The sequence below is a fragment of the Macaca fascicularis genome, chromosome 9 (genome assembly GCF_037993035.2).
Source record: "Macaca fascicularis isolate 582-1 chromosome 9, T2T-MFA8v1.1".
Taxonomy (NCBI): domain Eukaryota; kingdom Metazoa; phylum Chordata; class Mammalia; order Primates; family Cercopithecidae; genus Macaca; species Macaca fascicularis.
In genome coordinates this window covers 82,368,131-82,394,500 of record NC_088383.1, presented here as the reverse complement: position 1 = coordinate 82,394,500, position 26,370 = coordinate 82,368,131, and the positions used below count along the sequence as shown (strand labels likewise).

Below are 26,370 nucleotides of genomic sequence, written 5' to 3'. Positions count from 1 at the left end.
AGCATTCTTATACACCAGTAACAGACAAACAGAGAGCCAAATCAGGAATGAAGTTCCATTCACAATTGCTTCAAAGAGAATAAAATACCTAGGAATCCAACTTACAAGGGAGGTAAAGGACCTCTTCAAGGAGAACTACAAACCACTGCTCAGTGAAATAAAAGAGGACACAAAGAAATGGAAGAACATACCATGCTCATGGACAGGAAGAATCAATATCGTGAAAATGGCCATACTGCCCAAGGTAATTTATAGATTCAATGCCATCCCCATCAAGCTACCAATGAGTTTCTTCACAGAGTTGGAAAAAACTGCTTTAAAGTTCATATGGAACCAAAAAAGAGCCCGCATCTCCAAGACAATCCTAAGTCAAAAGAACAAAGCTGAGGGATCATGCTACCTGACTTCAAACTATACTACAAGGCTACAGTAACCAAAACAGCATGGTACTGGTACCAAAACAGAGATATAGACCAATGGAACAGAACAGAGTCCTCAGAAATAATACCACACATCTACAGCCATTTGATCTTTGACAAACCTAAGAGAAACAAGAAATGGGGAAAGGATTTCCTATTTAATAAATGGTGCTGGGAAAATTGGCTAGCCATAAGTAGAAAGCTGAAACTGGATCCTTTCCTTACTCCTTATACGAAAATTAATTCAAGATGGATTAGAGACTTAAATGTTAGACCTAATACCATAAAAATCCTAGAGGAAAACCTAGGTAGTACCATTCAGGACATAGGCATGGGCAAAGACTTCATGTCTAAAACACCAAAAGCAACGGCAGCAAAAGCCAAAATTGACAAATGGGATCTCATTAAACTAAAGAGCTTCTGCACAGCAAAAGAAACTACCATCAGAGTGAACAGGCAACCTACAGAATGGGAGAAAATTTTTGCAATCTACTCATCTGACAAAGGGCTAATATCCAGAACCTACAAAGAACTCAAACAAATTTACAAGAAAAAAACAAACAACCCCATCAAAAAGTGGGCAAAGGATATGAATAGACATTTCTCAAAAGAAGACATTCATACAGCCAACAGACACATGAAAAAATGCTCATCATCACTGGCCATCAGAGAAATGCAAATCAAAACCACAATGAGATACCATCTCACACCAGTTAGAATGGCAATCATTAAAAAGTCAGGAAACAACAGGTGCTGGAGAGGATGTGGAGAAATAGGAACACTTTTACACTGTTGGTGGGATTGTAAACTAGTTCAACCATTATGGAAAACAGTATGGCGATTCCTCAAGGATCTAGAACTAGATGTACCATATGACCCAGCCATCCCATTACTGGGTATATACCCAAAGGATTATAAATTATGCTGCTATAAAGACACATGCACACGTATGTTTATTGCAGCACTATTCACAATAGCAAAGACTTGGAATCAACCCAAATGTCCATCAGTGACAGATTGGATTAAGAAAATGTGGCACATATACACCATGGAATACTATGCAGCCGTAAAAAAGGATGAGTTTGAGTCCTTTGTAGGGACTTGGATGCAGCTGGAATCCATCATTCTTAGCAAACTATCACAAGAACAGAAAACCAAACACCGCATGTTCTCACTCATAGGTGGGAACTGAACAATGAGATCACTCGGACTCAGGAAGGGGAACATCACACACCGGGGCCTATCATGGGGAGCGGGGAGGGGGGAGGGATTGCATTGGGAGTTATACCTGATGTAAATGACGAGTTGATGGGTGCAGCACAGCAACATGGCACAAGTATACATATGTAACAAACCTGCACGTTATGCACATGTACCCTACAACTTAAAGTATAATAATAATAAATAAATTAAAAAATAAATAAATAAATAAATGGTCAAGAAGTATTTTTTGTTGTTTTAAATTCAAATGTGATCCCTAAACTTCTTCATCTGGGGTTCTAGTAAAGAAACAGCAAACAGCTCCAGGCTGGTAGAATGACTGCCTGGGTTGAATTAACTGAAGGCCAGTACTGTACTGTCTTAATAGAGAGTTTAGAGCCCCCAAGAGTGTTATTAACTCTACAAAATATTCATTGACTTTAACATTTAACCCCCTGCATAAGAGGAAATGCATTGACCTTGAGTGATTTACTCAGTGTCCCTGAAGCTTGGCATGTGAATGGCCTTCACACAGTTATAGTCAGTTATAATGCTCCCTTAAAAAATACTGCAAAACATTCCAGTGATCTGGAGAAATAATTTTTTTGGTAACCATGTAAATGGTTTTGAATTTTAATATTTTGGTGATATTTTAAATTTATAAAAAATTTCAAAATAATACAATGAATTCTCATTTTCCCTTTATATTCTTTAATTAACCTTTTACTATATTTGCTTTATCTCTCATTTTCTACACTTGTAGATTTATGTGTACATATATATACATAAATACATATATATGAAATACATTGTACACATTTCTTCCCATTTCAACATTCAGTGATTTTTTCATGAATAGTTTGAAATCAGCCATGGTGGGAGAATTTATATAACAGAAATCAGCAAATTAGTACAGTTTGGCTCTGCATCCCCACCCAAATCTTATCCTGTAGCTCTCATAATTCCCACGTGTTGTGAGAGGGACCCGGTGAGAGATAACTGACTTATGGGAGTGGGTCTTTCCCATGCTGTTCTCAGGATAGTGAATAAGTCTCATGAGATCTGATGGTTTTAAAAAACACAAGTTTCCCTGGACAAGCTCTCTTCTCTTGTCTGCCGCCATGTTAGACGTGCCTCTCTCTGCCTTTTGCCATGATTGTGAGGCCTCCCCAGCCATGTGGAACTGTAAGTCCATTAAATCTCTTTTTCTTCCCAGTCTTGGGTATGTCTTTATCAGCAGTGTGACAATGGACTAACATATAGATACTACAAACCAAGGCTTTTGTTTATTAATTTGTTTTCTGGAGAGCTAGTTTATCAGCATGCCACTGCTTTTAACACTAAATATTTTGTGCCCCAAGAGTGAATACATTCTCTTACATAACTATAGTAAAAAGACCAACATAAAAAAAATTAACACTGAGATAATGCCATTAAGTAATGCAAGTTGATATGAAACTTCATCCATGGTTCCAATGAAGTTCTTTATAGTTATTCTCCTTCCTGATTCATTGTGTAGAATGTCCTTTGACTTCATTTTGCCTGATGTTTTCCTGTTATGCTTTGTTTGGCGGGAATATAATTTAAGGGAGAACATGTCTCAGTGCATGAAATTAGGAAACAAGAAGTTAACTTTGATCACTTGGTTAAGGGAATCTCCACCAGGTTTCTTCACTGTAAAGTTAACTGTATTTCCATTTGTATCATTTATTTATGGGATGGGACTATCATTTAAAATTTGATGCAACATAAAACATTGTAGTGCATGAACTAAGAGATTAATGAATAAGAAATTATGAAAGTTTATAAAACTAAAAGTTTTATTTGTTCTGAAACAGTTTCAATGCTATAGGTTGTTGTGAAAACAGAAAGTTAAAAAGTGAAAACACAAGCTATGAGCAGCATGTTCTGGAAGGAGTTTTCATGTTGTAATCAAAGGCCTCTACTTGTGAGGTGCTTATGTGTGCAAAAGAGAGAAGAGAGAGAACCATGGTGGCATGGTGGGGAGGGAGGTGGTGGAGATATGCCTACTTCTTACTGTACCCCAGTCCACTCTTAAGATGATGCTGCTGCCAATGCCCCAAGAGGGTCTCTGAACCTCAGTTAGCTCATCTGTAAAACTTAGATACCAGTTATGTCCTCCTGGAGAGAGTGCGGGAAGTGAAATTAAACAGTGATGGTAGCTAATGTTTACTAAATGCCAAGTATGTGCCAAATACTCTGCATGTGGTATGTCATTATCCTCCTATAAGGAAGTTACTATTATTACTGTCATTTTACAGATGAAAAAAGTGAGGAAAAGGTTTGAGATGAGAAATGTTAAGTAATTTGCCAAACTTAGTAAATGATAGAGCCAGAACTTAAACCAAAGGAGTCTCACTCCAGAATACATGCCTTTTCTACTATCCTCTTGCTCGATTGTCCTCAATATATGAATTATCTTCTACTAATTTCATTTTACACACTTGCTAAGTACAGAATAGTAGACAGTCATGTATCAGAGTTCAAGAGACAGGGCCATATTTAGACTTCTTGAGGCCCATTTATTGGGACACCAGTTTTTTGGTGTCCTTGTTGGACACCGAAACTATTTTTTGGAGGGGTAGAGAGGGCAGTAGGATGTGATAAATGGGCCTGAAGAAGTCTTAATATGGCCCTGTCCCTTGAACTTGAACTCTTATAGATGACTTTATTTATATCTTTATTGTCTAGAGCAGGGTTTCTCAATCTTACACTATTGACATTCTGGGCCAGATAATTCCTTGTTGTGGAGAGCAGTCTTGTGCATTATAAGATGTTCAGCAGCATCTCTGGCTTCTACCCACTAGATGCCAGTGGCATCCACCCTACAGTTATGACAACGAAAAATGTCTTCTGATATTGCCAAATGTTCCTAGAAGGAAAAATCAACCCCACTGAGACACTGCCCTGAGGCATTGATAGCTGTGCTTTTTGGAGTACTCAACACTTTTGGCAGCTAAGTGGTTGTACCCTTGGTGGCTGTGTGATCCTACCCAAGTCACAGCCACTGGACCTAATTTCCTTTGCAATTAAATGACCTATATTTTCTGAATCTTATATGCATTTGTAATGTGGACTGAAATGAAAGGGCCATTCTAAAGTTTTAGTTCTTCTCTAGTTGTTTGAAAAGTAAACTCTCTTTGCTTATTGGAAATGTCCTGGGACTAGAGTTCAATCGCAAGGCTTAGCTGTAATCCCTGCTCTACCTCAGGGCCCTGCTTTGAGCCTCAGTTGTTGCAGCCTTAAGGGCACTGTCCTAAATCAGAAGTCACAAATATAATGATGACAGGGCTAGGCAGGTAAGAAATGTAAAATCAGCTTGTGTAACACATCAGGAAATACTGCAGTCGATAGAGAACCAAAGTACAGGCCCTGGCTAGAGCCTTTTGAATCACACCTTTAAAACACAAAGGTGTATCTAAGCCAAATTTGGCCTGGTGGACTGTGGAAATGTGGTGTATAGAAATGCTACTGATTTTTGTATGTCAATTTTGTATCCTGAAACTTTACTGAATTCTTTTATCAGTTCTAAAAATTTTTGGTGGAGTCTTTTGGTTTTTCTATATATGAGATTGTGTTGTCTGCAAAGAGGGATTTTTTGACTTCTTTTCCAATTTGGATGCCATTTATTTATTCCTGTTGCCTCATTGCTCTGGTTAGGACTTCCAGTATTGTGTTCAATAGAAGTGGTGAAAGTAACCTCCTTGCCTTATGCCAGTTCTTAGAGGAAAGGCTTTCATCTTTTCCGTATCCAGTATAATGTTAGCTGTGGTTTGTCATATATGGCCTTTATTATGTTAAGGTATTTTCCTTCTATGACTAATTTGTTGAGAGTTTTTATTATGAAGCGATGTTGAATTTTATCAAAAGCTTTTTCTGTGTCTATTGAGATGATCATACAGTTTTGTCCTTTGTCCTGTTGATGTGATGTATCACATTTATTGATGTGCCCTTGGACTAAATTTGTTCCCTGGACTAAAATGATCTCTAAGATCTATTTCAGCTACAGAATCCCTTCTTTCTGCTAGCTGAAATACTCTTAGTATTTTCCCCTATGGAGACTTCCTAAACTTATAGATACCCAATCTGAAAAGATCCAGAAAGCTTCTACATTTATTTATAAATTCAGCACTAATAATTCTAGTAAAGAGAATGAAAGTTTAAAAATTTGTTCATCTCTTTGAGTAACTGAATAGCTTTTGTTACACCCTCATGTGTGGTGAGAATGTTTTGTTCCATCACTTAAAAGATGTCAATGAAAATAACTCACATATTCATTCATTCATTCATTCATTCTTTCATTTCATCAACAGATGTTTATTTAGCATCTATTCTTTGCCACTTTAACTGTGTTGGTTTAATGTTTTTTACAGGGTTGCTAGTCACTTGGAAGGAAAATAACTTGTTCATTGTACAACTAAACAACTTGTTTCAATTTTGTGCATGCAGTTTCAATTTTGTGCAAGCTCTGCACTATCATCAATAATCAAATACAAATATTTATATTTGGTGAAAAAAGGAAAGAGAAGAGATCTGTAGCATTCTCCATATAGGCATTCACTAGAGAATGATTCCCGACTGTGCCAATATGGAAACCCAAGAGTTAATTTCAGAAAGCACTTAAAATCTGATATGAGAAATTTCTCTCTATAAAAAAGAACAATATCCTGAGGCAGGCAATTATCTACTGAAATGAAAACAGAAAGTCAAGCCATAGGATAACAACTGAAACCTTAAAGAACAGAAATATTTATCAGTGGTAATTTAAAATTAAAATACATAAAATTAATCTCAAGGTCCTCTAGGATTTTCTTTCCATTTATTTCTCTTTCTGTCAGAAATTCCGCCAGTCTGAGTTGTGGGCAATTTTATAAGTGATACAGAAAACAAGAGCTCTTCCTTTCTCCACAATTACCAGGGAAAATTGAGAGATACTCTTTAATGGAAGCCTAGATATATTTATTCTGATGTGCACGTACTTTCTGGAATGACCGTCCTTTCTGAATGCTAAAGCCTAAAGAGTAAAGGGATAAGGAAGCTGTGACTAATCGTATGTAATTGCCATAAATTGGAGCTGCACACCAGTGTAGCAGGAATAATTACTTCTGTGGAGTTTATCACCAGCAATTTTAAATCGAAGGGGACAGCAATGAGGTCAGTTTTCTGTGTACAAACACAATGACTGGTAACCAGAGTTAATGACCATTTGATGGCTACTGGATAAGGCCTGGCAGAGGTTGGAAACACTATTTCAATTCAGAAATTCTTTGAACTACAGCTGTGGAAGGGTCCTTAGAGATCATGTAATTTAATCTCTTAATAGTAAAGAAAAGAAAGCTCAGGTTTTGAGTGTTTAAATTACTTGGACAAGACATGCAGCTTGGTCTCCTCTTTTTCCTAGTGTTCTTTGTGCTTCTTCAGGTTGCTTCTCAGAATGACCAATTGCCTCTTAAGGCAGTTGGAATTCAGAACCTAATTTGTTACTGACATCAATCTGGCATTCATAATGTTAAGGGTGGTGGTGAACCCAAATTCTTCCAATGTCAGTCATCTGACTGTAAATTCGTGAGGCTGAACCCCTAACCAAAGCATTCACTATGTGGACTAGATTTTAAACATTTCCTGTGGTGGAGAGGAAGGCTGATATTTATAATAAGATGTGATTTTTCTGTCTCAAATACGTTCAAATCGTAGCCTTTGGAATTTCTGAAGATTCTTATTTTACATTTTTCTATTTGCTAAGTGCTGTGACATTTCCCAGGCTGATCATGGGACTCAGTGGGGGCTGGTGACAGTTATTTTGTCCATCTCATCTCTAAGAATCAAAGTTGCTCTCCTGGGTGGCTCTCAAAGCATCGTGGCCCTCTGAGACTATTGGTTTTGATAAGGCTTATCAAGAATATCCATAAAACAGCATCTAGGACTCAAAACATGCTTATAAAAATGGAGAGTTTGACATGTAATGTAAGATAAGTTTTAGTCTATTAATATTAAAATAAAAATGTAGAATCTCAAGACCATTTAAAAATCATTTGGTTATTCATATTGATTCGCTGAGAAGTATGACATGTTGAATGTGTTGGATAAACATATACTGACAATTAAATGTGATGATCATTTATTTTAACTTTCCAAAATCTAAATTAAGAATTTTCATGTTTTTATTATATAATTAGATAGCATAGAACTATTGTGAATGGGTTATCTAGGTTATTTTTAGACACTATAAAACTAATACATATTAGATAAATTTTGAAAATTCAGAAACAGAAACAAGTTAAAAAAAAAAAAAACCCTGGTGTTGCTACTTAGAGTAAATCAGTTACATTTTTTTTAAACTTTAAAATTAATTCAGCACATTTCACTTAAGTTAGTATCACAAGATTCCTGTCTATCTAGGAAGGGAAATGTTAAATATGCTATGTTAAGTAACTATACTAGAGGTAAGTTTATTTATGAATAACTCATATTATCATATAGAGGATTTAGAGGGTTACATAAAAAGTTGAGAAGATAGCATGTGGCTGGGGCTGGTGGCTCACATCTGTAATCTCAGCGACTCAAAAGGCTGAGATGGGAGAATTGCTTGAGGCCAGCAGTTTGAGATTATAGTAAGCTATGACTGCATCACTGCACTTTGGCCCCTATGTGACAGAGTCAGATCCTATCTCTTAAAAAACCAATAAATATAAGTTTGAAATAATTTTTAAAAAGACAGCAAGTGGATAGAAAAAAATAAGGATGGGATCATTAAGTAGAAGAGACAGCGAACATCTGTCACACACACACCTATGTGCTGGCTGGCCATGGGTGGCCACGTATTTGGGTCTTAAGAGTTCAAGCCAAGTTGAAAAGAGAAACCTGTGTGTTTGCATGATTCACAAAATCTATAATATACAAAGTCCATAAAATATACATGGGTTCTACGACAGTGCGCTGGACAGCATTCTTATGATACATGTGCTGACAAAATTTTCCTAAAAATGATTCCTTAATAGAGATACATATTCTCTTCCCAAGAAATAATTCGTGCAAATCAGCTGTACTGGCAAGAGTGGTAGTTTAGGAGGCTGGGGAATATAATTCAGTCTGGGCACCTCTCCCTATGCCCGTCTGGCTGAATGCCTGGATAATGCTAGGTTATCCCCTGGTCAAACTAATCAAGAGTATAAGGCACCAACAAATTATGTGTCTGTTGAACAAAAAATGGGTAATTTCTAGTGAAATTATTCAATCAAAAATCAAGAAAAAGCAGGTTTATATTTTTAGCATTTGTTTATGTTTTCTGTAATTTTGAAGAATGGCTTATTTCAATTTGTGTATATCAGAAGAAAGCACCATCATCTTCTGAGTTTTTATGGGCGCTAATCTGGCCCTGATTCAGGGGCATATCTTATACTATTTAGAGAAATGAAACATTCTTGCTCTTCAAGCAATTGTGCTAAATGTTTTTCCTCTTGGTAAAGTTTTGATTAATACTAAGTGACCCTGAGCTTGAGATTGTATTTCCCGGCAAGTACCAGGAGTGTAGGTATCATCAGACTTCAGAGCTTGGTATAGAACAGGTGAAAAGAAGCCTTCTTTCCACCCCCCATGACCCATCTCTTTTCCCAGGAAGCCAGAGGAAGCCTCAAAAATGGCTTACCTTCTTTACAGACACTTTTTTTCTGAATCTACCCTATAGTCCAGATGGGTATATTCTTTAGACCCTCAACTGTTACTGAATAGAGCAGATGCACTGTTATTTGGTGTCAAAAAATTGCATGGCATGTGCAACTGCCCTGCCATGTAATAGCAAAAATATAGCCATATAGCATCCATGGAACCCAATAGTAACACCTGGTAGTGATGTCCATTGCTTAGTACTAATTATATTAATGGGACAAAAGATATTCAACACACTTAAAGAATATCTGAGAATAATAAATTACATTATTATCATAGCTGGAAATAATTAAGCTGGGAAGGTCTCCTGAAAGATGTATGTCTTTATATGTGACATAAATCATTCTACTATGAAGACACATGCACACATATGTTTATTGCAGCACTGTTCACAATAGCAAAGACTTGGAACCAACCCAAATGCCCATCAGTGTTAGACTGGATAAAGAAAATGTGGCACATACATACCATGGAATACTATGCAGCCATAAAAAAGGATGAGTTCATGTCCTTTGCAGGGACATGGATGAAGCTGGAAACCATCATTCTCAGCAAACTAACATAAGAACGGAAAACCAAACACCACATGTTCTCACTTCTAAGTGGGAGATGAACAATGAGAACGCATGGACACAGGGAGGGGAACATCAGACACCAGGGCCCTATGGGGGGTGGGAGGGCAGGGGGAGGGATAGCATTAGGAGAAATACCTAATGTAGATGATGGATTGATGGGTGCAGCAAACCACCATGGCACGTGTATACCTATGTAACAAACCTGCATATTCTGCACATGTATCTCAGAACTTAAAGTATAATAAAACAAACAAAAAAATGTGATATTACATATAGCATGACTAAATGTAGATCAGATGTCTATGAATTCTTCTCCTCCCCTGAATTTTAAAATGTAGACATACAGGGGCCTGGCACGCCTGTAATCCCAGCACTTTGGAAGGCTGAAGTGGGCAGATCATGAGGTCAGGAGATCGAGACCGTCCTGGCTAAGACGGTGAAACCCCATCTCTACTGAAAATACAAAAAATTAGCCGGGCGTGGTGGCGGGCGCCTGTAGTCCCAGCTACTCAGGAGGCTGAGACAGGAGAATGGCCTGAACCCGGGAGGCGGAGCTTGCAGTGAGCTAAGATCGCACCACTGCACTCCAGCCTGGGCGACAGAGTGAGACTCAGTCTCAAAAACAAACAACAAACAACAATAACAACAACAACAAAAAATGTAGACATACATAATGCTAATACCAAACTAAAGCACAATATCTTTGTTGACATTTTATGGATGTCTGTTTATAACTGTGCCCTCATCATGCATAATAAGCATGTTACAAAAACCTGTTTGAGAGAAAAATTAAAATATTAACTCATTTTTTAGAATTAATGGGATTTTCAATTTAGTTTCGCAAGCCACTTATTATTTTAAATTTAACTTCAGAACTCAGCTTAAGATGCAGTACCTTAAACAGTTATTTGGGAATAGTTTACTTCAGAGAAGCTACCCGGAACACATCCAAAGAGATTGAAAATGTTTCTTAGCAGAGAACTTTATATTCGTGACTCCAAAACAAAAAGCAGCATCATTTACCAGAATATAGCCTGGCATAAAGCAGACAACTACACTAAAACAGTTTTCATTAGCACTGAAATTAGTTGCATAAAGTTGATGTCACTTGTTGTCTTCGGTGACTTTAATTCCTGCTGCCTAAGTTAAATCAGTATGGCAGAAGACCACAAATCCTTCGTCATTTGTTGGAACAAAAAAAAAAAATTTAAAAACCACACACACAACTGAGTGGTTAATTTGTTGCTTTTTTGTCAAGTCAATTAACTTGAAAAGAATTCCATTGTTGGGAAACGACCTGTTTGCCAATTTGAAGGTCACCCTAGACAGCAGAGCAAGAGAGCCTTCCGTGGTGCAGCTCCGTGGGTCATTTTATATTTAGCACTGTAATTGGCTTTTCTTCTTTCCCTTTATAAATTGTATGAAATTTGGGACGACTCAGGCTGCTGACTCCTTTGCAAGCTGGCTTCATAGATCAGAAATTTCTACTTAGGTGTGAAAATATATCTGTGTTCAGCTCATTATATTTGCTTATAGGGTCAGCCTTATCCATGGGGCAAGTTGGAAGCCAGTGAGGTGTGATTAAGGAGCAAAAAGAAAGCTCCCTCATCCAGGGAGGCAGCAAGAACATGGTCTTTGTGTGACATTGTGCTGTTAAAAACAACAACAACAACAACACAAAAACAGAAAAACCCTTCGAATCTCATTTTCCTCATCTTTTAAATGGGGGTAAAAATTCCTAATTTTAGGGTCGTTTGACAATAAAATAAATCAAATGAGTGCCTTATATAAAGTGGTGATCAGTAAAGACTAATGGTTATATCCAAATAATTATCATCCCTACTAACCCATGGCCAGTCCTAGAAAGGATCGAAATGCCTCTGGGGAAGTGTTTTACATTGAGCCTTGAGCATCCGTCTTTGACTACTTTATGTGAATTCATTTATATAGTCCTTTCAACTCAGCAGCAGAGAGTAGAACCCAAGAGTGACATCACTGTCCTGGGACACAGTTCAGAGCCTGGCCACTGTGATAACACTTCTTGATAACAAAGAACAGAATCATAGGAGAGAGGAGCACCAGGGGTTGACAGAAGCACCCTTCGAATCAAGAGGCATCAGGACTGTAACTGGGAGGGCAGAATCCACCTCCGTCAATATGTTGAAGCAGGGAAAACTCCAGAGAACAGCCAAGGCATCATGGGATTACAAGCAGCAGAGGGCAGTGTAGATGCAAAGGAGGAACCAGGTAAGTTAAGGCACTAGTTCCTGTGGCCTGGAGTTGGTTGGCCTGTTGAGGACCAGCTACTTGCTAGGCAATGACCTAAGAGGCAGGAGTTGCTCTTGGTCTTCAAAAGATCTCGTCTTTGTAGCACCGAACAACTTAAGCCTTGAGGCCTGATCTTGAGACCAGCTAACTGAAATCAGAATTTATTATGGAGAGAAAGTGCAAGGCACTGCTGTCTGCAAAGGGCAGGGGGCCCAGTCAGGTGCTAAGAGCAGTAGCAGGTGTTTTGTAAAGAGAATCCTCTCCCATTTCACAAATGGTGGAACACCGACTTTGTCCATGAACTTGTTGTTATTCAGTTTCCAGAAATTATATCCAGGTTAGAATGCCACTTCCATCATAGTCTGTAAACTAGAAATGGTTCAAGCAATTTAGGGGAAATCACACATAATTTTATTCTTTGTTTACTCAAATTGAGGGTCCTCCATATCTCCATTCATAAAATTAAGAATTGATTGAAGTTGTTGATCTTTGATAACTTTTGGACTTTAGACAATGATTTGATTAGTAAAGAATGGGATTTGATGCAGGGACCTCAGCAATAAGTAATGGGAGGTGGTTATAGTCCATATTCTTCTGGGAATCTACCCTACGGAAGGCTGGTCCAAGTGGTGGGTCCAGATATCAATCCACACTTATTATTGATTAAAGAGGCAAACGACAATTAGAAGCCAAAGGGAACAGATTGGCAATCTCAGATTTCAAAATGTTAGGCATTCTTACAGCCTAAAATGTGTGATTATGTGTGTGTGTGTTCATATGGATAGGGTTTTTTTCTGCACGCTCTTTGTGGTCAGGTTCTGTGTCATCTTTGACTATTTTAGCATTACATAGAGTGGTGGCACATAATCACCAATTAGCAAATGTTTGTAGTATTAATTATTTATACTCTACAAGTAGTAAAAGTGAACATGCAGACATAATGTTTTTATTATTTTAATCTCACAAAAATACTGCAAAGCAGGCACTATTACTATGATCTCATTACATTCAAAGAAACTGACGCAGAGAGAGGTCACGTAACTTGTTCAAGATTGCACAGACAGTTATACGCAGATGTGGGATTTCAGCCTAGGCTAAAGTGTCTGTGTTTTAATCACTGCCATGATATACAGATACAGAATTTGATGTTATAGCAATGATGAATTGGTCTGAAGGGGACTCCTGTAGTAGTCAAAGACAGGAAGTTTATGAGAATCCATACAAATGAAAATAAGTTTGTGGCTGTCTATCACTTTCTCTTGTAAAAACATGTAGATGTCAGACATGGTCCAATTTAAAACATAACCTATGGGTCAATCACAAAATCATTTTGGTAGCTCTGGGGTGGCACATCAAAAATAGGTAATAGATAGCCTCCAGAGCAGCTAAAATTGAGGTGCAATGATAGTCTTTGAGGCTGCTGATACACACTCACATGGCATGTATGAAGTGACTTTGAGGCCATTATATTCTGGTCACAAAGCTAACTGATCTATGTGCTTGTGTCATTTAATCATCACCAAAAAATCAAGCAGTCCATGCCATTACCTTTCCTTTTAAATGAGGAAATTAGGGCTCAGAGAAATTAAATAACTTCCCCAAGGTCACAGAGTTAGTAAGTAATATAGCTTGGATTCAATCCTAGTTCAATCTGACTTTAAAGTACAAGCTTTTAACACCATTATACACACACACACACACACGCAAAAATGTAGGTGGAATTTATTTAGTAAAAGGTTCCAGTTTTGGAAGAAATGGAACAGTAAGAGAGGAAAAGGAAGTAAGGCATAGAAGCTTGTCATTTTTGATGATAAGTGAGACCTAGTAGAAACCAGTGTTCCAAATGGCAGTGTTTGCTGGAGACCTTGCTGCTTATCACAGATACAAGTTTCTTCAGTTTTCTGAAGTCTGAATAGCAGCAAGAGTTTATTTCAGAGTAGTCAGTGATGAGCAGGCCACCTAGTACACAGGGAGGTTTGCAACAGGTAAGCAGGAAGCAGGGCTGTGCTAAGAAACTGACAGAAGGCATTGCTGAGGAGCCGAGGCTAGCAGAGTCACTTTGTGTGCCCACTGCCCTGAGCCTGTGGTTTTCTTGGGTAAAGTAAGCTGGCTGGAGAATTGGTTCCTCAAGCTCTAACAAGGACAGGAAATTTTACCAGCTCTAAAGGATAGACAAGGGAGCATTGAGAAGGATTAAAGAAAGATGAGTCTTTCTGTCTACTAGAATGTTCTCGTTATCAGGAAGAGGATGGAATTCTAAGAAGATTTTGTTGTCTGAGTGACATGACATTGAATATGGACAAAGAATGTTTGTATGTTTGTGGTCTGAGTATTTCTGAGGAGGCCACAGATTTGACCCTAGTCACCTTTATAGCCTTTGAGTACTCCTCAGTTTTAGCCAAGTTGGGCATTCGTTATTTCCTAAGCACATTAAAAGTCTCCCACCTTTCAAGTGAGTTCAGCTCAATCCAGTTTAGTACTTACTGAGTATCGACTATGTGCTTGACACTGTTCTAGGGACTTGGGCTGCTCCAGCTTGTTTATGAGATTTACTGCTTACTAAAAAGACAGATGGGTAAACCATTTATTTCACTCTAAAGTGCTAAGCACTAAGAAGTTTGTACTGGGATCTATGAGAGGACACAGAAGGGTCACTTAACCCATCACTGTACTCCCTCATTTACGGTAAGAAGGCATGGAAGAATGCCTATCCTATCAATTCAAGGAGATCATTATGAAATGCATAGGGTTTTTCTAAAAGGGAGGTAGCATAGTAAAAATAACGTATGTGCTGGGCACAGTGCTGTATATTTATATGCACTGCATCATTTAACCATCCCCCGAAATCAAAAAGCAAAAAGTAAACACCACTATCTTTTTCAGATGGGAAAACTGAGATTCAGAGAAGTTAAATAACAAACCCAAGGTCACAGCATTAGTAAGTCAAAAAGCCTGGACTTAAATCTGGTTCTATCTGACTTTAAAGCTCAAGTCCGTAGACACTGTTAGATACAGATACACACATACACACACACACAGACACACACACATATGTGAAATTTATTTGGCTTGAGGTTTCTGTCTGGCACGTTTTGATAAGTTTTGGAAGAAGTGTAATAGTAGAACAGGAAGAGGAAGCAGAGCATGGAGGAAGTAATTTTTGATGACGGGTGAGACCTGATAGACTTAGTTCACTTTAAGATTCTATATTAAACTCAGGTGTCATTTTTAAGGTGGTCAACGAAGATATGGCCTGAGGCAGGGGAGACTGTGTGATAACTTTTGGTACTGGTTTGCAGTTCTTACACCCAAGGAAACAAATCTTCTAGAACCAGTTCAGTGCTCTGGGCTCCAGGAGGCTGATGGAATATAAGCAGCCTCAGCCTTTTGGTTCTCAAAGGGATGACACAGTGGTATTTCAATAACTGGTTTTGTGTGTGTGTGTGTGTGTGTGTGTGTGTGTGTGTGAATATCTCCTCCTTCACAGAAAGGAAGAATGTGGTTTAATATTGAAGGGTAAAGTCTAAACTTGGATCTGGACACAATGTATTAAAGCTCCATTACTTCAAAACAACTCTCCAAAAATTGTCATTATCCTGTATGCAGGTAGAGGTTTGGTCCATTCAGAAACTGAAAGGTCTTTTTCAGGCAAGATTGTTCCGACTAATCTAATCTAGGAAAAGACTTTACCCAGGCAACGGAAGACCAAGCAATTTGAATTTATGTACATAGAAATGTATACAAACTGTGTATATAGTAGACTTTTGAGGGAAAGCTAGAGAATGATTATGACATATCTATATGATCCTTTGCAATGGGCTCTGTTACTTACTTCAGAGATATAGCCTTTCTGTTTAATTTCCAGTGTTTTTTTTTTTTGTGTGTGTGTGTGTTAGGTGCTTATCTTGGTGCTGAAAATATGACTCAATAATGCTGGGAATTAAATTCAGATAATAGTTTATGGTGCATTGATGTACATTATCTCATTAAATCAATTGTGAGAATTTGAAAGGACATGCATGTTTGTTTCTATTTTAAAAGTAGGAAAGGAGTGACTTTTCAGTGTTTTTTACATTGTCACCTGTGTTCTGGGTCTTGTCATCCTTCCCTTCAATTCGAAATTCATAAAAGTTTAATGATAATGCCTTTTCTCTCTACTGCGTTGGATTCTTGCACCATTTAAAATCAGGAGACTGATGTAAAACTAATTGATAAAAATCAAAATATGCAAATCTAACTCATTAATTAGGACTAAAAATTTAGAATCGCTAATTTCCATTCAGTTACCTATTGCTTCTCACTTTCTTTGTCTCTGTTTTCCCCACAGTAATAAAGTAGGTTGCACCAAAATAATAGTTTTCCAAGTCCTACAGCTGTAAGTCATAAAACATTATGACCAAACCACAGTATTTATGTGGAGTGATAAAGTACCATCTGAGTGTCATGTTTCTCTTCATCTAAATATTTAATTGGCCAACCAATTTAAAAGAAACTTAAAACCGTGGGACCACCTTATGGCAATAATCTCTTATGTGGAACTTTATGATAGCTGTGTCTACACAGAACCTATGTCTAACATGTTTGAATAGGCAATTTTATTCCCCAACAATGTACTGAAGCATAAACATTTATAATGGAAAAATACATATGCTTATGAGAAATGTGTGTTTACACTAGAAACAATGCAATTAGTAGATCCAGTACTCAAGCTTCTGACAAGTTTGTGGACTTCCTAAGTGCAGCTTAGGGTTTTAAGTTTTAAATTCTACGCCGCCTTCTAGCTATCACCATATTTTAAATTTTCACTTTATTGCCAAGCTTTTTGAAAGAGAAATAGAAACTAAGTATTTCTACTGCCTCATTTTCCATTACCTCCTCAGTGAATTACCATCTGGCTGTCATTCCATCCATCTTCTTGCCAAAGTTATATGTGAACTCTTAGGTGGCAATGCCAAAAGGATACTGTTGAGATCTTGTACTTCTGAAGTTGCTGCAGTTGTTGACACTACTTATATGTCCATTTGAAACTGTCTTTCTCCTTGGTATATATGGTGCTCTTCTCTCTTGATTTCTCATCTTCTTGTCTGGATGCTCTAGTGTGATCTCATTATTGAGCATACGCTTTAAAAGTTTATGACACAAGAGAGTCTATTCCTGACCTTTACTTTTCTCTCTTTATTCACATTCTTATCTATTTTAATGCTTTCAATGATTACCTCTGCACTGATGACTCCAAAATTTCTACATAGTTTTATGTCTTTATCCTAGACTTCTCTCTCGGATCACAGATTCATATAACTAGTTGATTACCGAAAAACTTCACATAAATATCCCATTCACTCATCCTTATGTCAGTCTGCTCATTCATTTACCATAGCTTTTTGTATGTCCCACAAGCATACATTAACATTAAAACCAAACCCCTCATTTTGCCCCTGCAATAGCATCTGTTTATTCTTCCTTTTCTATCTGATGCTTAGAAATGTTCTCTGCTTAGTGATACAAGTTTAAAAAACCTGGTCATGTACTTGATTGAATGGTAAACTGTGCTGTCTAAAGGGAGATCCCTGGCCTTGGTAGTTTTGAAATCTTTCCAGGTGTTTCTAATGTATATCCAGGGTTGAAAGCTCTCTGTAGATTAGTGCGTCACCAATTTTGATGTGCACAAGAATTACCTGGGGATCTTGTTAAAGTGCAAATTCTCACGAGGCAGGTCTGGGTTGTGGCCTGAGGTTCTGCATTTCTGATAAGCTCCCAGATGATGACAGATGCTGTTGGTTTGTGGAAAAACTTTGACTATTAAGACTTTAGGTGATTCCGTGATAATATCTCCGGTTTACCTGTCCTCTCTTAGGGTTTGTTTGGTGGAATATCTGGAGGATTTCAAAGACAGGATGTGGATTATTTCACCCATGCTTTTAGCAGTGCACCTTTTTGGTGTATTAGGTATTATCTAAGCCTTTCTCTTTTCTCAACAGCATATTTTAATCTCTCATTATGAATTAAAAATGTACCAGGGACTTTGGCTATGGGATTTTAAGAGCTGCTTAAAGTACCATTATTCTGTACATAGAATATCATTTAGGTCTTGTCTTTCCATCTGCAGCCTAAACTCATACCTCTTGTCCTTTGGGCCATTCTCCCTTTGAAGCTGGACCATTTACACATCAATATATGTATCATCAGCTCACAGTGCTCTGTGCTTTTATACATGCTTTTCCTTTGCCTGGAATACTTTCCTTTACATACTACTTATCTTTCATATTGCAGCACAGATATCATTTTATTTCAAGTCAGATATTATTCATGTGCTCTCATAATACCCTTTATTATTTCTATCAAAGACACTTATACTATTGCTTTGTAGTTTGCAGTTTACTTGCTTGTCTCTTCATTAACTGTGAAGCTCCTGAAGAGAGTATCCTAGAACTTTAGTGCCTAACATGATGCCTGGCACGTTGAGAGATTCAATAACTTTCTGTGGAATAAACTGCAGCTATTAATAAACTGCAGCTATTGATTGAAATTTAAGATGATAAATTAATCTACATATTTATTAATCAAACTCTAGAGCTTGATCTCCCTAAATATTTATCCTGCTATACTCCAGTCAGATTAGGCAGCAACACTGGAGTAAATGAGCATTAAACATGAATAGAGCAATATAATTTCAATCATTTATATTGGTCTATGCCTTGATGGTTCATAGATCATCAACTCAAGAGTTGATGAACTTGCTTCCTGGTCTATTTCAATTCTTAAATATTTTGAGGTTCCCTGTGTTATATATAAAGTTTCAGTGCCACAAAATAAGTAGCACTCAAATATAAAATTTTCTTTTTAATTCTCAGCAAGGCAAGGTACTTCTATAGAAGGTTGCACCCTTACAGGTGGAACAATGGTGAGCGCACACTTGGACAAGAGAGGGGAAGGGGTTCTTATCCCTGACTTGAATGGCCCCTGCTGCTGCTGCTGACCCTATTGGCTGGGGTTAGACCACACAGGCTAAACTAATTCCGATTGGCTAATTTAAAGAGACTGACGGGGTGAGTGGTTTGGCAGGAAAAGTGGTTATGACAGAGCAGGTAATCTGAATGAGTCAGGGTGGAGTAGGTAATTGGAATGAGTCAGGGTGGATAAGGTAATCGGAATGAGTCAGGGTAGATAAGGTAATAGGAATGAGTCAGGGTGGATAAGGTAATCGGAATGAGTCAGGGTGGATAAGGTAATAGGAATGACTCAGGGTGGATAAGGTAATCGGAATGAGTAAGGGTGGATAAGGTAATCAGAATGAGTCAGGGTGGAGCAGGTGATTGAAATCAGTCGGGGTGGAGCAGGTAATCGAAAAAGGTTGCTTTATGAGAAAGTTAAGTTTAAAAGTAGAAGGTAAATAATTGAACATATTGACATATTGATTCTTTGTAAAGAAATTTAGAACTCATATCTAACACCTGGTAGACAAAGTCTATAGCAAAAATAAAGGAACTTTGGAGTTTTCCAAGAAAAGGCGACTTAAACCACGAGCTTTTATTTAAAAGATTATTGTTTCTTTACCAACACAGCAGTACCAATGTCTGCCTGAGGAATAAGAAATGGATTCAATCATGATGATTAATGGAGCCTCAGCTCCTGTCTTTATCCCAGGGATGTTCTCAGTCACGACATCTGGCTCTGGACACTCAACCTGATGTCACTGATCTTGGCCTGAGAGGCTCATCACATTTCACACACTGCAGGCCACCATTAGCTTGAATGATTAAGAGCTGGTTAAGTCTTACCCTTCCAAGATTCTGTCACAAACTTGAACAGTTTCGAGAGAATTTAAGTAATTTGGATAACTGCATAAACTCTTTATTGAGATTAACTAAACTCTAAACAAAGATGTTCTTAAAAACAGAAGATTCACAGGCAAACAAGTTTTTTTTTTTTTTCTTGGAAAACAAAATCTCATAGATAAACTTGTACCTGATGTTAGTTTATCTTATTCAAGAAATCTACAAGTGAAATAGATTTCTAACTTCTATTCCCTTTCTAACTTCTATTCCCTCACCATGAGCTATTGACAGTATAATGGCAGTCATTTAATATTATCAAAATCAATACCTTCAAACAAAAGAGACTGTTAGCTAAAAGCCTATTGCAAAGTAACAATCCATTGAGAGTGACACTTCATTTGTTTGGGTTAAATTTAATTGGTTGAATAAAAGTAAAATTCATCTGATCTTTTGTTCATTTAAAAAATTTAACCATTTAATTGGTGACTTAGACATGTCTTATCAGGTTGAGAAGTAACACCATTTTAAAAGTTTAAAATTTCACTTAAATACAACCAAACAGTTTTCTAAATATCCAAGAAAGTAAATGGTGCTACATCACTTCACATGCTCTAAAGTCTGTTGTATCCCAGACTAAAACTTCTGTCCTCTTTTGAGCCAGTTCTTGCCAAGAAAATGGCTGTGAACACCCTCTACTCTGTTATGACTGTAAACTCCCATGAGGATAGGTCCTCAGACATTTTTGTTCAAAGCTCTGTTCAGTTCAAGAATAAAGTTTGGCAGATATCAGATACTCAATAACCATTAGATGAGAGCTATGAGAGTGCTTCCTACTTCCCTACTCCAGGATGCTCTATAAGTGTGTGCTGTCAATGAACTATTTAAGAGCTCCAGTTTCCCACATAGAACCAGTTCACTGATTTGCTAATATGAAGCAGAAAGAGCTCCATTTTCTTTTCTATCCAGTCTGGTGAAAAGCTAAATTAGGAAGAGCTGTATTTTCAGCTCACCACAATAATGGTCCCTTTTTTGCTTCATATGCATGACTTTCCCAATCTCTTAGGGTAAAGTTCCAAGTTATACCATGGCTTCCAAGTTTTTCCAGAAGTTGTCTACATAACTCTCCAGCCACATCCTATTCCAGTTTTTCCTGTGTGCCCTGTGGTTCTGCCAAACAAGTCTTCTTTTATCCACTGAAGTTTTTATTTCTCTAGATATTCCATTTGGTTCATCTAAAAATATTCTTCCTTTCTCACTCTGTTCATGTTTTTTAAATCCTTGAACATATTTCTAATAGCTGTTTTAACACCCTTGTCTTCCAATTTCATTATCTTTATTATTTTCTAGTCTGTTTCTATGGACTGCTTTTTCTCCTGGTTATATGTCATATTTTCCAACATCTTTGTACTTTTTGATTGGATGCTGTACCTTGTAAATTTTATGTTGTTGAGTGTCTGGATTTTGTTGCCTTCCTTTATGGAATTTTCAACTTTGTTTTGTTCTGTTAGGCAGTTAGTTTGTTTGTGGTCCCATTTGATTCTTTTCAGGTTTATTTGAAGCTTTATTAGGAGAGGTCTAGAGTAACTGTTATCTAAGGCTAGTTTAGCCCAACTACTAAGGTGGACCAGAAATACTGGTCTTATTTCTGTTCTTCAGGTGTATTCTTATATGTTCCCCGTCTCTGTCTTTGTCACATTTTGATCTCTCTGACTCTAAGTTAGCTTTCTGTTGTTACATACCTCTATTATACCTTAAACTTCCCCTTCTGAAATTAAATGTGTAATTACATATTTAATGACTGTCATTCTTACTAGACTGTAAACTCCATGACAGCAGGAGACATTATGAATGAGCAGCTGTCATTTCACACCAAACAAATGAGACATATTTCAGGACGATGCAGAGATAATTTTCCTTTTGAGGACTTGGTCAATGAAAAGATGAGTCACTCAGCTTCCAGTTACAAGGATGGATATAGTAGAGATGCCATTTATTTCCTCTGCTAATAATTCCTTTTCCTCCCACACACTTCCAAAATGTCTGTTTTCATGATACTGTGGAATAAGCAGTGATTCATCTATTTCCATCCTCCTGGCTATGACTGGCCAGACTGGGGATGGACAAGTGACATAAGGTAAATCGATTATATTCTTTATTTTAGAGATACTAGTTAGGTTGGGTTTTTTTTTTTTTTTTTTTTTTCCTTGAAGCAGAACTATCCTTTCAGTGGTACTGAGCCATTGAGCATCAGGCTCAGTAGAAATCGGGGCTGCCTGGCAGAACACCATGCCCAGAGGATATACCCAGATAGATGAGTTGTTGATGCCAATAAGGCCCAGAATGGGTTGGTAGCTGGGTATAGTGGAGACAGGCAGGCCAAGTGTATGAGCAGAAAATATAAAAAGATACATGTACATTGTGATTGATATTAGGTAGTTCTTGCCGTAAGGCATCATGTTCAGTGAAGAGTTCATGGGAGGACTTCAGTCCTTAGGGTTATTGGTTATATTAGTTTCCTAGGGCTGCCATAACAAATTACAACAAACTTGGTGGTTTAAAATAACAGAAATTTATTTTCTTAGAGTCATGGAGGCCAGATGTCTGAAGTCAAGGTGCCAACAGGGCTGGTTCCTTCTGGAGGTTCTATTCCTCTGCTCTATGACTCTCTCCTAGCTTCTGGTGGCTGCTGGCAATTCTTCGCATGCCTCGGCGTATAGATATATCCCTTCAATTTTTGTCTCCTTCTTCACATGACCTTTTTCTTCTGTATCTCTGAGTGTTTCAAATCTTTCTCTCCCTTTTGTTTTAAGGACACCAGTTATTAGATTAGGGCCCACTCTAAATTCAGGATGATCTCATCTCAGGATCCTTAATTACATCTACAAGGACACTAATTCCGAGTAAGGTCACATTCACAGGTATGAGTTGGTTAGTACATAAACATATCTGTTTTGGCATGTTATTTAACCTATTATTTTGGTAAAAGCAGAGCTAAGTCCTAGGCTAGAAAAACAAATGATCTGTTTAAGGCAGTAAGTCAAAGCTCAGGTATAGAAAAAGAAAACAGGAGTCTAATTTCAGGAACGCAAAATCATGGTTAGGATAGGACCAGGATCAGTAGTACATGGAATGGAAGCTTAGTTACTAGTTGAGTAAGGCTCTTTCTATTCCAATAGATTAAAAACAGACTGTTAAATAGCCTGGGATATTGGTAAATTCACCAGCTGCAACAGCAGGGATAGTATGTGGGCCACAATAACAATAATTACTAAGTGCAGTAATCTGGGAGCTATAGACTCTGTAAAACAAAACAAACATAATCTTAAAAACAAAAAACAAAAACCACAAATTAGTTTGCTCACAGTTTAGTTAGTGGCATGCATAGAAATTCTAACCAGCTCTTCAAGTTTCCCCCTTTGTGTATTCCACAAATAACTTTCTCCAAGTAACATGAATTCTTACTTTTTTGCTCCAACCCCAAATATAAGAAAATTAGTCTCATCCTAGATTATGAAAAAAAATGGAAATAATAGCTTGATTAAACCTTAATAATTGTTACCGATTCCCTTTTAAATTTCCTTAGTGTGTGAATGATTTAAAAAATACTTTACTACACAATAAAAGTATTTTATAAAAAATGTCATCAATTCCTTATTTTATCATGCAGAACTTTCCTGAACACTAAGCTTTTTATTCCATTTTTAGAAAATTTCTTAGGCAATGATGTCCCACTTTTGAAGATATTAAAATATGCTCTAACATGTTCAGAAACATATGTCTTGTTATTCCAAATCTGGCCTTTTTTCCATACTGTTTCCCAAAAATGGGAAAAGAAAAGTTGATGAAATTGAACAGCTTGATTTTTCTGTGAATGAGTAGAACAGTTTGGAACAGATATGAGCATTAGAGATTATCTGAAGTCAAGGGCTAATGGGTCAGAGGCCTAATTGGAGTTGCAAAAAATCACTTTTTTTTCAGAATATATGACATTTTTGTGCCCTTCTGGATCCAAATCATGTGTACCTTGGCATACCATGTCTGTTCAAATGACAGCAACTCTCTGTCCTTTAAGAACAAATATATCTTCTCAGCTGTAACGGTTTTCATTGGTTTGATGTTTGATGAACCGAGGCCTTTGGAGTCAGTGCACAGAGAATGCAGTTACGGCTGGGGTTTTGGCCAGGTTCCCCACTGTCTCAGAAAATGACCAGCTATCTTTTGAGGTGGCTTAAAGAAACAGTTCTCTGATGACTCAGCCGGAGGTTAACAACTCTAATAAGTGCTACATCCGATTGGGTTCTTTGGTGTCATCAGTGGCCTTGAGTGCAGAGAAGATAGAGGCTTTGAAACCCTGACACAAAATCAAAGAATCACTTTCTCACCCCCAGTCAGTTCATAAGAAAAGAACCGAAAAAATGGGCATTTCACAGAAGCCCTTACATAGAGCTTGCATCTTTTTTATTTTCTCTCTTACTAGATACTTTAGAAAGCTTTTGGAAAATACATTTAATCTATTTCAAAGGTCACAGCAACAAAGTTCTTTGCTCCATTGCTATATCCATGCTTGGTCAGGCTTTAAAACTTCAATCTTTGTGGGTTTTTTTTTGACATCAACTGGAACAGCAGTGAATGAAAATTACTGGTGTTCAAGGGTGCAGATGAAACAGAACAGGCTTTTTTTGTCTGTATGTATTAGGGTGTCTGGAAATAGAGTTCTCATATTTTATGAATCAAAAATCAGTTCTGTTGCCTGACAAATATAAATAACCTCATAGGGATAATGAGTCAAAATATTTGAAATCAAGAATATTTTGGATAATCTGAGATGTGGTTTCTGTACATACAAAGTGTTGACTTAATTCAGATTTAGTGAAAGCTAAATGAGAACTCGTATGTGTTTTAAGTTCATAGCCTGGGCAGACTATTACTGTATGTTATTGCTTGCTTTCCTTCTCATCAGTCTCTGCAAGAAGTTAAGCATATATAATAAAAGACAGCTTTCACAGGTACCACATTTTCTTAGCCGACCATTAATAATGAGGAAACACAATGCTTGTTTGCTAATCAAATGTAATGAGCAGGTTAATGAAAAACACGTTCCAAGTTCACCTAAGTAATGATCTTACCTCTATCTCTTAAGTCACCAGGGATGGTTTGACAAGGACGTGGCTTAGGCTATTCAGTGATATGAATGTAGTTAATTCACTGTATTTCCTTCCTAGGGAAACTATGCAAACAATGCTTTTCATTTCAAATACATGTCAGGTTTTTCAAAATCCCAATGTTATTGTAAGGGTGAGAAACACAAATTGAGAGACAGGGAATTGGTGAATGTCCTTAACCCATCAGACTGAAGAGACAGCTAAAACCAGTGAGGTTATGTGGTTGGCCTATGCTTTTTATTGGGTTAGAAAAAATTGGATCTGCTTTGCTTTTGGTCAAATAAAAACAACACCAATACTAATAATGTAGGCTAAGTGTTTTTTTGTGAATTATCGTAATCAATTCTTACAGTAATCCTATGAGCTAGATTCATAAGTAACATTATGAATAAATAAATCTGGAGATAACACTATAGATTTAAGGCAATGAAGCTGAGGATGAGAGATGTTAAGTAACTCCTGCATGGCCATACAACTAATAAGTGGTAGAAACAGGATTTGAAATTCAACAGCTTGTAGAAGTTCTCTGAGCTCCTTCCATCCTTAGGCAACCATTTCTTAATAATCCATGTTACAGGTGCAAATAATTACAGCCTTTCTATACAAGATTTTTGTCATAGTGTTGATTCACTAGATAGCAAACATTGTGTTGTATTTTCCATTATACAAAGTGCTTTGCACATAGAAGGAACTTAATGCATATTAGCAGAATGAATTTACTTTTTAAATCTAGTTTTAACATGTATTCCAATTGTGTGCTTAGAAAAATATGGCAAACAAAAGCGAAGTTCGTGCATGAACTAGATGGAGTTAGATCCACTAACTTTGTTTCTAGACCCAGGGAGGAGAGTGTAGAAAACCTGCTGCCAATTGTTAGTCTCAGCAAATGGGAAGGTCAGGACATTTCTAAATGTGGATCAGCAGAGTACATGAAGAGTACCATATGGCCAAGAGAAAGGCCAAATACCTTCAAGTATTAGTAACCTTCCACACCTGCAAGTGTGGACAAGAGGACACAATAAACATTGTTCTTGGCTGTAAGAAATATCTCAGGACAAAGAATCCTCTAAGAAAGTTTTGAACCCAAGCAATCTAATTGTGCTGGTAAAATGTGCCTTCAGGCAGAATTAGAGGTAAAGCCAGTTAATTAGTTTATTTATTGTCATCTTCTCAGAGGCAAGTACATTTTTACTTTCACAATAAACTCACTATCAAAACTCACATGAGAACTTGGGATTCATCAGTAGCTCTGATGTTTGTCAAAAAATCTGGATCAAATTCTATT

The 26,370-nt window shown here is 37.3% G+C and overlaps 1 long non-coding RNA gene across 1 annotated transcript in view; it reads left to right on the top strand.

Moving 5' to 3' along the window:
* LOC102140847 (uncharacterized) overlaps positions 1 to 26,370 on the top strand; it is a 423,938-nt gene that overhangs the window by 150,674 nt on the left and 246,894 nt on the right. The gene's annotated exons all lie outside the window — the stretch shown is intronic.